General features: G+C 32.2%; 1 non-coding gene across 1 annotated transcript; it reads right to left on the bottom strand.

The window, feature by feature from the left end:
• Positions 1–10132: 10132 nt before the first annotated feature.
• On the bottom strand, positions 10133–10212 carry TRNAL-UAG (transfer RNA leucine (anticodon UAG)). The gene has a single exon. It is a non-coding gene; the product is annotated as a tRNA-Leu (tRNA).
• Positions 10213–15000: the final 4788 nt, after the last annotated feature.

Here is a 15000-nt window from a genome sequence, read left to right as displayed (position 1 = left end):
AAATGCACGATCTTCACAGGTATCACTTTTCACGATACCTAAAAGGTGGAATAGCGATTTTCGAACCATTTCCTATAAGAGAATGGTTTCCATTACTTTGAGAAATGGATTCTTATATCAAACTATAGCTATTGCATTAAAGAAGAAAAGAAACTAATAGAAGTCGAAGACGCGGAATGATAGTGAATAGAGAGAAAGATTCTTCTGATTTTCTTGTTTCTATCTACTAGACGCCGTAGAGAATTGAGAATTTTCATGTCTTTCAATTCTCGTACTCGTAATTGGAAAGTTATGGAAGGAGACCCATCATTTTGCAATGAAAACAACATATAAAACTCTGGACAATTTCGAAATCAGGCCAAGCGTCTTAATACATATGCAAAAAAATTCATTATTGGCCCACCATTGATTAGAAGATTTAGCTTGTATGAATCGCTATTGGTTTGATACGAATAATGACAATCGTTTCAGTATGTTAAGGATACAGATGTATCCACAATTCATTTAGAGTTACTTAATAGTCTATTTCTTATACCATATCTCTATCCCGTGAAATTCTCGAGCCAAAAGATGGATGCATATGCTGTGTTTCATTTTGCTAAATGATATCAATTAAATGGTGTATCAATTCCATAAATTGCATATAGCAATAAATAAATCAGCAAAATTCTTTCTAATATTTTAGATAGAAGAAACATTTCTTCTATCTAAAATATTAGAAAGAATGTACCCTTCTATCCAAATCCAATTTGCATCGATAAAATAAATCCAAATTCCAGTAGTAGATGAATAATTGCAAATTTGTGTGTGTACGAGATTAGAATAACTTCAAAATAACTGACATAATTTTGTATTTTTCCTGATCAGAAAAATACATGAAAAAGAAAGGAGGTAGAAAAATTTTTGGATTTATGGTTAAAGAAGAAAAAGAAGAAAACAGGGGTTCTGTTGAATTTCAAGTATTCAGTTTCACCAATAAGATACGGAGACTTGCTTCACATTTGGAATTACACAAAAAAGATTTTTCATCGGAAAGAGGTCTACGAAGACTTTTGGGAAAACGTCGACGTTTGCTGGCTTATTTGGCAAAGAAAAATAGAGTACGTTATAAGAAATTAATCGGTCAGTTGAATATTCGGGAGCAGTAATTTAATCGTTCAAATTTTTTTCTTGTTTTATTATTTTTTTAGTAGTCTTATAGTAGTCTTAGATTTTTCATTTTGATGAGCCTCGCTTTGAGGAATTCATGGAATAATCCATTTTCATGGAATAATGAATTAAGGAAGAAAGGATATGAGTCTACCGCTTACAAGAAAAGATCTCATGATAGTCAATATGGGCCCTCAACACCCATCAATGCATGGTGTTCTTCGACTGATCGTTACTCTCGATGGTGAGGATGTTATTGATTGTGAACCCATATTAGGGTATTTACACAGAGGAATGGAAAAAATCGCGGAAAACCGAACTATTATACAATACTTACCTTATGTAACAAGGTGGGATTATTTAGCTACTATGTTTACAGAAGCAATAACAGTAAATGCACCAGAATTCTTGGAGAATATTCAAATACCACAAAGAGCCAGCTATATTAGGGTAATTATGTTAGAATTAAGCCGGATAGCTTCTCACTTGCTATGGCTTGGACCTTTTATGGCGGATCTCGGCGCACAGACTCCTTTTTTCTATATTTTTAGAGAGAGAGAATTAATATATGATCTATTTGAAGCTGCTACAGGTATGCGAATGATGCACAATTACTTTCGCATCGGAGGAGTAGCCGCCGATCTACCTTATGGATGGATCGATAAATGTTTAGATTTCTGTGATTATTTTTTACGCGGAGTTGTTGAATATCAACAACTTATTACACAGAATCCAATTTTTTTAGAGCGAGTTGAAGGAGTAGGTTTTATTAGCGGAGAAGAAGCAGTAAATTGGGGCTTATCGGGACCGATGTTACGAGCTTCTGGAATACAATGGGATCTTCGTAAAGTAGATCCTTATGAGTCTTACAACCAATTTGATTGGAAAGTCCAATGGCAAAAAGAAGGGGATTCGTTAGCTCGCTATTTAGTACGAATTGGTGAAATGAGGGAATCCATCAAAATAATTCAACAAGCTGTAGAAAAAATTCCTGGAGGACCTTATGAAAATTTAGAAGTCCGACGCTTTAAGAAAGAAAATAATTCTGAATGGAATGATTTTGAGTATAAATTTCTTGGTAAAAAACCTTCGCCCAATTTTGAATTGTCAAGACAAGAGCTTTATGTAAGAGTAGAAGCCCCAAAAGGTGAATTAGGGATTTATCTAGTAGGAGATGATAGCCTTTTCCCCTGGAGATGGAAAATCCGTCCACCCGGGTTTATTAATTTGCAAATTCTTCCTCAGCTAGTTAAAAAAATGAAATTGGCTGATATCATGACGATATTAGGTAGTATAGATATCATTATGGGGGAAGTTGATCGTTGAAATGATAATAGATAGGGTAGAGGTAGAAACTATCAATTCTTTTTCGAAATTGGAATTATTAAAAGAAGTCTATGGACTGATATCGATTCTACCCATTTTGACCCTCCTTTTGGGAATAACAATAGAGGTACTCGTAATTGTGTGGTTAGAAAGAGAAATATCTGCGTCGATACAACAACGTATTGGTCCTGAATATGCTGGCCCCCTGGGCCTGCTTCAAGCTATAGCAGATGGGACTAAGCTACTTTTTAAAGAAGATATTCTGCCATCCCGAGGAGATATTTCTTTATTTAGCATTGGACCCTCTATAGCAGTCATATCAGTTTTATTAAGTTTTTTAGTTATCCCTTTGGGATATCATTTTGTTTTAGCCGATCTTAGTATTGGTGTTTTTTTATGGATTGCCATTTCAAGTATAGCTCCTATTGGTCTTCTTATGGCAGGATATAGCTCAAATAATAAATATTCTTTTTCAGGCGGTCTACGAGCTGCTGCTCAATCCATTAGTTATGAAATACCATTAACTTTTTGTGTGCTAGCAATATCTCTACGTGTGATTCGTTAAAATAGATCTTTTTCCTATAAAATCCATTAACTATTTATATTCCTTTTCTTATTTAGTATTTGGGTTGGTAAGTTAAACTAGATAGCTATATGAGTGAAACAAAACAGCTTATAAATTTGTAGTAAAAAGAAAAAATCTCATTTCCTACGTACAAGAAAAAAGTGGAAGTAAACATAAGCAGTGTAAACTCTTTATCCCAAGGTTGATATTTTTTAATTAGTCATCATATCTTGAAGCGGCCAAGAATAAAGGATTCACGATATGGAATTCCATTACTAGAATACTCCTAGTTATTACTATAACTTAATAATCCATAAGAAGAATCCACCAAAAGTTAGTGAAGGGTTAGGAACACTAAAGTACATAAAGGATTAGTAATGGAAAATCTAAAACATTAGAGATTTTTGCCCATAAAAGGAATCATAATAAGGACTTGCAATTTGTAGAAATTATCAAGTAGTACTTTCTTCGGATTCCGATCCAGAGTATGTTCCCATTCACTTGTTAAGGAAATGGCTATCAAGAACGAATTAACCCTTTATCCATTTTTTCTTTTTAAATACCCCCTCCCTGGGGAAAGAAGAATAGTAAAAAAGATATGGAGTGCACTAGAAAAAATTTTCATTATTTCCTTCCTCTATCCATATTCATGCAGAATTGCTCATGAACTAATACCCAACTCTTTCCATTTATTAATTGAATTCCTATAACAAGTAACAAGTGTTTTATTCCAAGATTAAGTTATTACTGAACAAAGAAAAATTTTCATTATATTATAAAGGATGAGATCAATTCGGAAGCGCTTTTTCTTATTCTAGCAGACGGAATTCCTTTGGTCTAATTTAGGACTTTCAAATCTATTTTATTTTATCTAATTCTATCTACGCCCCCGGGGCTAGGAACAAAACAGTCCTTTCCTTTTTCTGATCATAGAGAAGCCGTATGAAGCTAAGGTTTCATGTACGGTTTTGAAATAGCGGTGGGAACTGTGATGTTATCACCGACTATGATTATCTAACAGTTCAAGTACAGTTGATATAGTTGAAGCACAGTCAAAATACGGTTTTTTTGGATGGAATATTTGGCGTCAGCCTATAGGTTTTCTGGTTTTTTTAATTTCTTCTTTGGCAGAATGTGAAAGATTACCCTTTGATTTACCAGAAGCGGAGGAAGAATTAGTAGCAGGTTACCAAACTGAATATTCGGTATCAAATATGGTTTATTTTATCTTGTTTCTTACCTAAATTTATTAGTTTCTTCTTTATTTGTAACAGTTCTCTACTTGGGCGGGTGGAATTTATCTATTCCCTATATATCCTTTTTTGATTTTTTCCAAATGAATAAAGCAGTTGGAATTTTGGAAATGACAATGGGTATATTTATTACATTAACTAAAGCTTATTTATTTCTCTTCATTTCTATCACAATAAGATGGACTTTACCGAGGATGAGAATGGATCAGTTATTAAATCTTGGATGGAAATTTCTTTTACCTATTTCCCTGGGCAATCTCTTATTAACAACCTCTTCTCAACTTGTTTCACTATAAATAAGATAATACAATAATAGTAAGAATATTTTCAACACAAAAGCTCTCTCAAACAAGAGAAAGAAACATATCTTTTTCATAGATATTTAGAATGAATATGTTCCCTATGGTAACTGGGTTCATGAGTTATGGTCAACAAACAATACGTGCTACAAGGTACATAGGTCAAAGTTTCATAACTACCTTATCCCACACAAATCGTTTACCTATAACGATTCACTACCCTTATGAAAAATCAATTACACCAGAGCGTTTCCGAGGGCGAATCCACTTTGAATTTGATAAATGTATTGCTTGTGAAGTATGTGTTCGCGTATGTCCGATAGATTTACCCGTTGTGGATTGGAGATTTGAAAAGGATATTAAAAGAAAACAATTGCTTAATTATAGTATTGATTTCGGAGTTTGTATATTTTGTGGCAATTGTGTTGAGTACTGTCCAACAAGCTGTTTATCAATGACTGAAGAATATGAACTTTCTACCTATGATCGTCATGAATTGAATTACAATCAAATTGCTTTAAGTCGGTTACCAATCTCCATAATGGGAGATTACACAATTCAAACAATTAGGAATTCGTCTGAAAGTAAAATAAACAAAGAAAAATCTTCGAATTCAAGAACGATTACTGATTACTAAACTTTGATTTTGTCTTTCTGTTATAAAAATCTAATAATTCTTTATTAAACTTTAAAATTAAACTATAAAGAAAAACGAAAAACTACTGCTTATTGGAAATTATTTCTTATTTTAAATCAGACTAGATTTTCGTGATATAATATAATTTATAACTATAAGTTTATACACAAAAAAATACCCTAATCCTTTTTTCCTTCCTTGAATCCTTTAGTTTTAGTCAGTTCATGAAAAATTTTATACTATTAATTTCTTTTTATCCATAATGGATTTACCTGGACCAATACATGAGATTCTTATGCTATTTGGGGGATTTGTTCTTCTACTAGGGGGTCTAGGAGTAGTATTACTTACCAACCCCATTTATTCTGCCTTTTCGCTGGGATTAGTTCTTGTTTGTATATCCTTATTCTATTTTTTATTAAATTCCTACTTTGTAGCTGTCGCACAACTTCTTATTTATGTGGGAGCCATAAATGTCTTGATCATATTCGCTGTAATGTTCGTAAATGGCTCAGAATGGTCTAAAGATAAGAATTATTGGACTATTGGAGATGGGTTCACTTCACTCGTTTGTATAACTATTGTTTTTTCACTAATGACTACTATCCCAGATACGTCGTGGTATGGAATTCTTTGGACTACAAGATCAAACCAAATAGTAGAACAGGGTCTCATAAATAATGTTCAACAAATTGGAATTCATTTAGCAACCGATTTTTATCTTCCGTTTGAACTCATTTCCATAATTCTTCTAGTTTCTTTAATAGGTGCAATTACTATGGCTCGGCAATAAGAAAACTTAGAAAAAGTACAAATTATAAGAATTGCAAATCTAAAATAAATAACTAAAGAATCACAATTTTGATTTAGTAAAATCCATCTACTGCCAACAAATACCTCCTTTTTTTTTTTTTTTTTTTTCTTTTGTTGTGTAATTGTTCTATTGTAATTAATTGAATCGGTTCAATTCTTGCCCTCATATTGAAATGAATCGAGATTGATAAGGAGTTAGTTAATGATGTTTGAGCATGTACTTTTTTTGAGTGTCTATTTATTTTCGATTGGTATCTATGGATTGATCACAAGCCGAAACATGGTTAGAGCTCTAATATGTCTTGAACTTATACTGAATTCAATTAATCTAAATCTCGTAACATTTTCTGATCTATTTGATAGTCGCCAATTAAAAGGAGATATTTTCGCAATTTTTGTTATAGCCCTTGCAGCTGCTGAAGCCGCTATTGGACTATCCATTCTTTCTTCCATCCATCGTAATAGGAAATCCACTCGTATCAATCAATCTAATTTATTGAATAATTAGACTTTTGAATAATTAGACATAGAATCCTCTAAACAAAGGCGCACATATTAAAATAAATAGAAATCAATACTATTTTCTTAGTATTATTTGAGAATATCCATTTTTTTTAGTAGATTATTGCATAGTATTCTTTTTCACTTAAATGAATTTTTGTATTTGTAATTCATTGATATTGCAATTTGAATATTGCAATAATTTATATTGAAAAGACGATAGCCAATTTATTGGCTAATTCGAATTCGTCTGTACAATTCGTAAAATTCTTTCTTATTTCTTATTTATTGTTGAAATCCAAAATTAAAGTCTCTTGGCTCTCTTCACGCTTTCTCACAAACAGATTAAAAAATAGATTTTTTTTTTTGAAGTTTGGATAAACCATTGCTTCGTCTGGTGTCTACAATACATATGACTCATTATAGTACTAATTTCATTTTTACCAGATCGAAAAATTTTATGTTGAAAAGAAAAATTTATAGATCCAATGTCACATTCCGTAAAAATTTACGATACATGTATAGGATGCACTCAATGTGTACGAGCTTGTCCAACAGATGTATTAGAAATGATACCCTGGGATGGATGTAAAGCCAAGCAAATTGCTTCCGCGCCGAGAACCGAAGATTGTGTGGGTTGTAAGAGATGTGAATCTGCCTGCCCGACAGATTTTTTAAGTGTCCGCGTTTATTTAGGGCCTGAAACAACACGTAGCATGGCTCTATCTTATTGATACGTTACAAAAAACTTCACTCGAATCGTCTGATTCCTCTTTACCGAAGAAGCCTGTGCTCGAAATAATCGAGCACGGGCTTTTCTGGTCAAAACGTATCTTGTCTTTATCACTTTATCATGAGTTATTTTCCTTGGTTAACAATACTTGTTGTTTTGCCGATATTTGCAGGTTCATTAATTTTCTTTTTACCTCATAAGGGAAACAAAGTCGTTAGGTGGTATACTATATCTATTTGTTTATTAGAATTCCTTCTAATGACTTATGCGTTCTGTTATCATTTCCAACTGGAGGATCCCTTAATCCAATTAAAGGAGGATTATAAATGGATAGATGTCTTCGATTTCCACTGGAGATTGGGAATCGATGGACTTTCATTAGGATCTATTTTATTGACAGGATTTATCACTACTTTAGCTACTTTAGCAGCTTGGCCAATTACACGGAATTCGCGATTATTCTATTTCCTGATGCTCGCAATGTATAGTGGTCAAATAGGATTATTTTCTTCGCGAGACCTTTTACTTTTTTTTATCATGTGGGAGTTAGAATTAATTCCTGTTTACTTACTTTTATCCATGTGGGGGGGGAAGAGGCGTCTATATTCAGCTACAAAGTTTATTTTGTATACTGCAGGCGGTTCCATTTTTTTCTTAATCGGAGTTCTGGGTATGGGCTTATATGGTTCCAACGAACCAGGATTAGATTTGGAAAGATTAATTAATCAATCATACCCTGCAACCTTGGAAATACTTTTATATTTTGGCTTCCTTATTGCTTATGCTGTCAAATTGCCGATTATACCCCTACATACGTGGTTACCAGATACCCATGGGGAAGCACATTATAGTACATGTATGCTTTTAGCGGGAATATTATTAAAGATGGGAGCATATGGATTGATTCGGATCAACATGGAATTGTTACCTCATGCTCATTATCTATTTTCGCCCTGGTTAGTAATAATAGGAGCGATCCAAATAATCTATGCAGCTTCAACTTCTCTTGGTCAACGAAATTTCAAAAAAAGAATAGCTTATTCCTCTGTATCTCACATGGGTTTCATAATTATAGGAATTGGTTCCATAACCAACATTGGACTCAATGGAGCTATTTTACAAATATTATCCCATGGATTTATTGGTGCTACACTTTTTTTCTTGGCAGGAACCGCTTCTGATAGAATGCGTCTTGTTTATCTCGAAGAACTGGGGGGAATATCTATCCCAATGCCTAAAATTTTTACCATGTTTAGTAGCTTTTCAATGGCTTCTCTTGCCTTACCAGGAATGAGTGGTTTTGTCGCAGAATTAGTAGTATTTTTTGGACTAATTACTAGTCCAAAATTTCTGTTAATGCCAAAAACACTAATTACTTTTGTAATGGCAATTGGAATGATATTAACTCCTATTTATTTATTATCTATGTTACGCCAGATGTTCTATGGATACAAGCTATTTAATGTTCCAAACGCAAATTTTGTGGATTCTGGACCACGAGAACTCTTTATTTTAATCTGTATCTTTTTACCAGTAATAGGAATTGGTATTTATCCAGATTTTGTTCTCTCCCTATCCGTTGACAGGGTAGAGGCTCTCTTATCCAATTATTATCCTAAATAGGTTTGCTTTTTTTTACTCGTCTGCTCTATTAATGCAGAAATAAGTAAAAAAGTATATAATGCAGAAATAAGTAAAAAAGTATAATTAGATCTATCTCGAATTTTTGAGAACCCTTTGATAAGGCGTTCAAGGGGTTCTCAAATAAAACATAAAAGTAAAAACCTTCATTTCATGAAGGTTTTATTTTATGTAATCATTTAGGTGTTAATGTAAACGAACCATAACTATGTAAGCCTATTCCTAATAGATTTATACCAAAATAACAAATCCAAATTATAAGAAATCCTATCAAAGCTATAAGTGCAGAATTCGTACCCTTCCAATTTGGATTTGTTCTACTATGTAAATAAATTGCGAATATGGTCCAAGTAATAAATGCCCAAGTTTCCTTAGGATCCCAATTCCAATAGGATCCCCAGGCCTCATTAGCCCATACTGCTCCACAAAGAATACCTACGGTTAAAAGGGTAAATCCTAGGCTAATGACACGATAACTCCAAGAATCCAAACGCTCCGTTAATTGATATTTGTAATAATTTGGAAATGAAGGGACAGAGGTTCTTTTTAAAGCACTTCTTTTTGCATAAAAATATTTAATATCACTAAAGAAAAATGTTTTATTTAAAACATTTTTTTTCTTTTTAGAAAAGAAATGGAAATTATTTCGAAATCTAATGATTAGAATAGCGGCAGATAATAAGGATCCGCACAAAAGAGTTGCATAGCTTAATAACATCATACTGACATGCATCATTAACCACTGAGATTGTAGAGCAGGTACTAGTATCGTGGATTGATGCATTTCAGTTAAAAGACCCGATGTGGCAAAGCCTTGCGTTAAAATAGTACTTGGCGTAGTTATTGTGCTTAAATCATTTTTAGAGTTCTGTATTTTAGGAATGGTATGAAGAATATACAGGGCCCATGAAAGGAAGATCAATGACTCATATAAATTACTTAATGGAAAATGTCCCGAGGAAGCCCAACGAGAAACTAAGAATCCTGTTATAGAGAAAAAAGTAACTATCATTCCTTTTTCTGACGAATCGCGTAATCCTCCAAGTTCACGAACTAATAAGGTTATAAAATGAATCGTAATCACAATTGAAATCGTTGAGAAAGAGATATGAGTTAGTATATGTTCTAAAGTTGCAAATAGCATAAGGGGAAGGTCCCATTACAAAATTGTAAATTTCGAATTGATTTCTAATCTATTGTATTCTTTTTCAAGAATGCCGCCACTCGGATTCGAACCGAGATGCTTGAGCACTGCTTCCTAAGAGCAGCGTGTCTACCAATTTCACCATGGCGGCTAACTTCAAATAATAGGTAACTTAAAAGAATAATAGCTATTATCTTGGGAATCGTCGATATTGGGAAAGTCCATAAAATTTAGGAACATTAGAGTTTTCATTAAAATAGACTTCGTTTGGTAGTATCGTTTCCATTTTTTTTTTTTACAATAAACTCTTGCTTTGCCCAATAGAAACACAAACACTGCTTGAAAGAGTTGGAACTTCTTTTTTCTAACTTGCAATTATAGAACTAATTTTTTCTAATTAATTTCCCCTTTACATTTTGAAAATTCTTTCAATACAATGAAAAAAATCCAAAAGGGTTTCTATTTAATGATGAAATTAAAATAAAATGGATAAATAGAAAAGGCTTTTTGGATTTTTTAAAAATTTCTAGAATGAAAGTCTTTATGCTCTTATTAATAAGATTTACTAACCTTATGATTTTGGAGAAGATAGGTGGAAGTTGTAAGTCCTATTGTAAGAATACTCCACTTTTCATAATTTTCCTAATAGAATATGAGGATTCTATTAGGAAAATTATGAAAAGTTCATTGATAGGAAAAGAATACTTAGCACACAGTATACCAAACAAAACTTTTTTTTTCTTGTATATATAAGATAAGAGGGGTTTTTTGTTCTAAGAATATTGTACCGAGTAATTCGACACATAAAAGTACATTCAAAGAAGAATCCAAATTATTAAATAATTGGAATTCTTTTTTGATAAGTCAATTCATATTATTCCAAAATCTTATTATTTGTTTGTTGCCCAGAGAAAACCCTTTGGTTTTGGATGCTCATTACCGCTCGAAAATGATCTTGATTTTACTAAAGAATAAGATTGTACTATGGAAAAATAAGTCTTTTTCTTCCAAATATTTTTACGAATACGCTTTTTTGACATTGAAGTACGTTTTTTTGGAACTGCCATTCAAAAAGGAAATTACTTTTTTCTAGTTGTATGTGAAAGACATCTATTGCTGCAAATCAATCCTTCTTTCTTCTTTTTATTAGTATTTATACTTAGATACTGAAAGATACTTAAATTTTGAATTATTTTTTACTTCATTTTGTCTAATGCGGATAAGACAACAAGAATTTTTTAACATTTTTTCTTTATATATTTTATACTTTTTTTTTAATAATATAGAATATATAGAAGGGTTTCTCATTTAAATCTATTTATATCTATTTATATATCAAGTATACTCCATATATAGATATATGGTATGGAAGCCTATCCCCCATATAAGATAAGACGGGGGGATAAAAAGAAGGGAAAATGAAAATAGTTAATTAAGTTCAGAATGGTATTCCATAAAGGAAAGGAATTCCAATCAAAACAAAAAATACTGAGTCTCTTAAACAAGACATTCTAAAACTTAGGTAATTTATAGTCATTAGAATTTTAGTTCTATATGAAGTAAGGACTATTCGATAATTTCTTATAAACATAGGTTTTCATTGGAATTCACTCAATCAGTTAATTATGGAACAAGAGAGCTGTTTCATCTTTGTTTTAAAGAAATATAAAAATGAATTATGAATAGAAAGTAAAATGATTCCACTTTTTTTTTTTTATTTTTATAAATATCTTTATTTAGTTAATAAAATAACTTCGTTACCTAGTTATTTTATTAACTTTTTTAATTTAACCAACTAAACCCATTCTTAATTTTTAATTATTTCAATGAGATAAATTTTGGAAAAATTAAGAATTTCAGTATTTTTTCTTATTCTTTTTATTTATTCTTTCAGAAAGAGATAAGAATTGGTTTGGTGAATCGGAAACAATTTTATAGAAAAATTGAAGTAAAAATTGAAGTAAAAATTGCAATTTCTTTTCTTATGGAACATACATATCAATATGCATGGGTAATCCCTCTTCTCCCACTTCCAGTTATTATGTCAATGGGATTTGGCCTTATTCTTATTCCGACAGCAACAAAAAATCTTCGTCGCATATGGGCTTTTCCTAGTGTTTTACTCTTAAGTATAGCTATGGTATTCTCAGTTCAACTGTCTATTCAACAAATAAATGGAAGTTCGATCTATCAATATCTATGGTCTTGGACCGTCAATAATGATTTTTCTTTAGAATTTGGATACTTGATTGACCCACTTACTTCTATTATGTTAATACTAATTACTACTGTAGGAATCCTGGTTCTTATTTATAGTGATGGTTATATGTCTCACGATGAAGGATATTTGAGATTTTTTGTTTATATAAGTTTTTTCAATACTTCCATGTTGGGATTGGTTACTAGCTCCAATTTGATACAAATTTATTTTTTTTGGGAACTCGTGGGAATGTGTTCTTATTTATTGATAGGCTTTTGGTTTACACGACCAATCGCAGCGAGTGCTTGTCAAAAAGCTTTTGTAACTAATCGTGTAGGGGATTTTGGTCTATTATTAGGAATTTTAGGTTTTTTTTGGATAACAGGTAGTTTAGAGTTTAGGGATTTGTTCAAAATAGCTAATAACTGGATTCCTAATAATGGAATTAACTCTTTACTTACTACTTTGTGTGCTTTTTTATTATTCCTTGGTGCAGTTGCGAAATCCGCACAATTCCCTCTTCACGTATGGTTACCCGATGCTATGGAAGGGCCCACTCCTATTTCGGCTCTTATACACGCAGCAACTATGGTTGCTGCGGGAATTTTTCTTCTAGCTCGACTTCTTCCTCTTTTCATATCTTTACCTTTGATAATGAGTTTTATTTCTTTAGTAGGTACAATAACACTATTCTTAGGAGCTACTTTAGCTCTTGCTCAGAGAGATATTAAAAGAAGCTTAGCCTATTCTACAATGTCTCAATTGGGTTATATGATGTTAGCTCTAGGTATAGGTTCTTATCAAGCTGCTTTATTCCATTTGATCACTCATGCTTATTCAAAAGCTTTATTGTTCTTGGGATCCGGATCCGTTATTCATTCAATGGAACCTCTTGTTGGATATTCACCAGATAAAAGTCAAAATATGGTTCTTATGGGCGGTTTAAGAAAATACATTCCAATCACAAGAACTACTTTTTTATGGGGTACACTTTCTCTTTGTGGTATTCCACCTCTTGCTTGCTTCTGGTCCAAAGATGAAATCCTTAGTAATAGTTGGTTGTATTCGCCCTTTTTTGGAATAATAGCCTCCTTTACTGCAGGATTAACTGCCTTTTATATGTTTCGGATATATTTACTTACATTTGATGGGTATTTGCGTGTTCATTTTCAAAATTACAGTAGCACTAAAGAGAGTTCCTTGTATTCAATATCCTTATGGGGAAAAAGGATACCCAAAGGAGTGAATAGGGATTTCGTTTTATCAACAACGAAGAGTGGAGTTTCTTTTTTTTCACAAAATATACCAAAAATTCAAGGTAATACAAGAAATAGGATAGGATCCTTTACTACGTCTTTTGGGGCTAAAAAAACTTTTGCCTATCCGCATGAAACGGGAAATACTATGTTATTTCCTCTTCTTATATTACTACTTTTCACTTTGTTCATTGGATTCATAGGAATCTCTTTTGATAATGGAGGAATTGGTAATGGAATAGCAGAGTTAACCATATTATCAAAGTGGTTAACTCCCTCAATAAACTTTACCCAGGAAAGTTCTAATTCTTTTGTAAATTCATATGAATTTATTACTAATGCAATTTCTTCTGTAAGTCTAGCTATCTTTGGTTTATTCATAGCATATATCTTCTATGGATCCGCTTATTCTTTTTTTCAGAATTTGGATTTAATAAACTCTTTTTACAAAGGAAATCCTAAAAAAGAATTTTTAGATCAAGTAAAAAAAAATATATACAGTTGGTCATATAATCGTGGTTATATAGATATTTTCTATACTAGGGTCTTTACCCTCGGTATAAGAGGGTTAACCGAACTCACGGAGTTTTTTGATAAGGGTGTTATTGATGGAATTACCAATGGAGTGGGTCTTGCTAGTTTTTGTATAGGAGAGGAAATTAAATATGTAGGGGGAGGTCGAATCTCGTCTTATTTATTCTTTTTTTTATGTTATGTATCTGTGTTTTTATTCTTTTTTCTTTCTTAAGTTAAGGAATTTACAACAAGTCTCTTGCAAAAATAACTATCCTATCCCCTTTCTACAATCTCTCTATATCCTTGTTACATAAGGTAAGTATTGTATAATAGTTCGGTTTTCCGCGATTTTTTCCATTCCTCTGTGTAAATACCCTAATATGGGTTCACAATCAATAACATCCTCACCATCGAGAGTAACGATCAGTCGAAGAACACCATGCATTGATGGGTGTTGAGGGCCCATATTGACTATCATGAGATCTTTTCTTGTAAGCGGTAGACTCATATCCTTTCTTCCTTAATTCATTATTCCATGAAAATGGATTATTCCATGAATTCCTCAAAGCGAGGCTCATCAAAATGAAAAATCTAAGACTACTATAAGACTACTAAAAAAATAATAAAACAAGAAAAAAATTTGAACGATTAAATTACTGCTCCCGAATATTCAACTGACCGATTAATTTCTTATAACGTACTCTATTTTTCTTTGCCAAATAAGCCAGCAAACGTCGACGTTTTCCCAAAAGTCTTCGTAGACCTCTTTCCGATGAAAAATCTTTTTTGTGTAATTCCAAATGTGAAGCAAGTCTCCGTATCTTATTGGTGAAACTGAATACTTGAAATTCAACAGAACCCCTGTTTTCTTCTTTTTCTTCTTTAACCATAAATCCAAAAATTTTTCTACCTCCTTTCTTTTTCATGTATTTTTCTGATCAGGAAAAATACAAAATTATGTCAGTTA

This window comes from Triticum urartu, unplaced genomic scaffold (genome assembly GCF_056163025.1).
Source record: "Triticum urartu cultivar PI428250 unplaced genomic scaffold, HENAU_Tu73 scaffold2, whole genome shotgun sequence".
Classification (NCBI taxonomy): Eukaryota; Viridiplantae; Streptophyta; class Magnoliopsida; order Poales; family Poaceae; genus Triticum; species Triticum urartu.
This window is presented reverse-complemented; position numbering and strand designations above follow the sequence as displayed.